The 2,697-nt window shown below is 46.7% G+C and overlaps 1 protein-coding gene across 1 annotated transcript in view; it reads right to left on the bottom strand.

The window, feature by feature from the left end:
• Positions 1-1,534, bottom strand: part of CABP1 (calcium binding protein 1) — a 22,650-nt gene extending 21,116 nt beyond the window's left edge. The window contains exon 1 of the mRNA XM_005421488.1: positions 1,228-1,534. The gene's annotated coding sequence lies outside the window, so the exon portion shown is untranslated. The remainder of the gene's footprint in view (positions 1-1,227) is intronic.
• Positions 1,535-2,697: the final 1,163 nt, after the last annotated feature.

Genomic DNA, 2,697 nt, shown 5'->3' with positions numbered 1-2,697 from the left:
CCTACACGCTCTCTTGGCTGGTCACAGGAGAATGTTCTTGACATGCTTTCCACACATGCTTTCCACATTTTCTGTCCCAAAATGGGGCCACTTCTGTCATCCCAGTTTGCTGTAAGGTCCATTAAAACCTGTTAAGAACTAAAGCTCAAGAATAAAGGGGGACGGAGCAGGAAAATAAAAGGAAAATTTCACAGGAAATGCAGAAAGATTCCTTCCCTATTTTAATGGTAATGTGGACACTGACATTAAAGCAGAAATGGGAGATGGTGCAGGAGAGGCTTTAAACTCCCTGTACAAACAGAAATACAAAAGCCCCTTTGGCCACAGTGCTAACAGCAGAACCCTGTAAATATTTCATTATTCTCTACGGCAATTGTTTGACCCCTTTGATCCCCATGCTACCAGAGGCAATTGACAGAAAACTGTTGGGGAATCACTTCACTGAAAAATTTAACAGTCAGGTAGGGTGTGAAAGCTAAACGGCTCTGAAAACGTTCAGGTCTCACATGGCAGGATCGCTTACAAATTAATATTGCATAGCAAATGCCTGGAAAAAGCTGTTCTTGAAGATGCCAGCTAGGCCAGCGCTGAGGCACAGGAGGAATGAAGCGATGAGAACCGGTGGCTCTCTGTGCCGCAGTCCCTGTACAGAGCCGTGGTGAGCCAGGTGCCAGGCAGCTGCTGCACCCTGGGCATTGCAGCCACATCACCGTGGCACTGCTGCAACGTGGGCACTGCAGCCACATCACAGGAATGCCACAAAACTTGCACTGCGGTCCTGCTGCCACCGCACTGCTGTCCCGGTCTCTGTGCCGCTGTTGCTACTGTTGTCACATTAATAAACTGTGTCTTACTGCCAGACTGCCACCTCATTGCCATCCCAGCTGCTGAGGGGTCACCACTCCTCTTCTGTTGCTGACCTGTGATCTGCAGCCACACTAGAGACACTACAGGACTCTGCTCTGCAGGGGTAATAAGCATGCTCCCTTATGCTCCACTTGGCCACTCCAACACTATTCTATCAGGCCAAAATCACATGAAATACCTTCCTCCTGCTCCCTTTTCTTGCCGCTTTCCCACTTTGCTGCATTATCATACATACATCCCTTGCCAGCTACACCCGCGAATCACAGCACTGCTCTCGCACTGCACTGAGCCTCTGCCACTGCAGGGCCACTTTAAAACACTGCTGTCCCACTGTCCCGCACAAAACCAGCCCATACTCACACTGCACTGTCACCAGGTAAGTCTGTGGCGTTGTCCTCTTGCTAACTCAGCTGTGCTTCCAAAACTGCTGCAGGGTGGTAATACTTCACTTGCTGCCTTCTGCTACAGCGGGATGGTGCTGTCAGATCAGCGCAGCCCTTTGCAAATATCACACCAGAAGTGATCACTGCTGTACAGAATGGCTCTTGTCTGCAATATTGTATTACTACATCAGTAGACTGCTAAACTCTTCTGTCAGGCTACAACACTCCACAATTATCTCACCCGTGCACTGCCAAACTCCTACCACATGGTACCAGTATCACATCTCTGCTGTGCCCCAGGATTGCGTTACCACACCACTGCATTGTCAGCGCAGTTCTCCAGACGCTCGGAGCTGCACGCGCTGCATCCCAGCCCAGCAGAAAGTCCACAGCAGAGTGCTCTTCTGCAACTGCTGCATCGAGCTGCTGTGCAAACATGTCATTAGGCTAAGATGACATCCTGGCTTATACTTAATGCATCATTACACTACCCTACTTTTGTTAATTCATGTACCACTCAATTACAAAATGGTAAAATATTCTAAAAGAGTATTACTGCTTAATGGTATTAGAACATCACTGCACCAATATAGCATAAGCCTAATTAATAAAATATCACTGCATCCTGTATCCTGGCAGTATCTTAGCATTCTCCTGGAGTACACACCCACAGTGCACTATATTGCTGTGCTGGTTATATAAACACGGCGCTTCTTCCTTCACTCTGTCTTTTTTTCTGCACAGCTACAAATCTGTCTCCCTCAGACACAACCCTCTAGTCCTGAACTGCTCCTTTTTGCTGTTACTGCAATAATGACATTCTCCATGGAGTCGTCCCTGCAATCTTTTCTGTGAATCTGACTGTACAACTGTAGCGTCTGCATCTGCGACCACATCACTGCACCACCATGGAAAAGGGTGATGATGTTCCACATCTGTAGAGCTGGATCAAAATATACTGGTGCTGCTGGACCACAGTGCTCTGCTGTTGTGATATGCATCACTGTGCTCCTCTCCTATGTACTGCAAAATTACTGTTCTAACTGTTTCACACTGGGCTGTGCGGGCTAGAAAGAAGTTTTCATATTAAATGAATTATCTGCTGAGCTGCTGCTGTCTTCTAAACATAATGTGGAGCAGACTGGTGTTACAGCACCTGCAGCCTCAGATTGCAACCCTGGACATGTCTGCACCTATGACCCTGTCACCAGGTGTAAGTCCTTGCCTGTTTCAAACCTTCACACACATTTTTACACAATGTTGGGCATTTATTTCTTCATTCACAGAAACAAAATTTGTATCATTCTCTGCCATGACAGAATTTCCATACATCTTACACCTGGGCCTTTATTCATCCCAGGATTTTGATATCACTACCAAAAAAAAAAACCCCAAAGCTTCACGTATTTCATGGAACCAGCTCTTTGTGTATCCTAAATTATGAAAA

Source organism: Geospiza fortis, unplaced genomic scaffold (assembly GCF_000277835.1).
Source record: "Geospiza fortis unplaced genomic scaffold, GeoFor_1.0 scaffold408, whole genome shotgun sequence".
NCBI lineage: Eukaryota > Metazoa > Chordata > Aves > Passeriformes > Thraupidae > Geospiza > Geospiza fortis.
The sequence above is the reverse complement of the archived record's forward strand: the minus strand, read 5'-3'. Positions and strand labels throughout refer to the sequence as shown.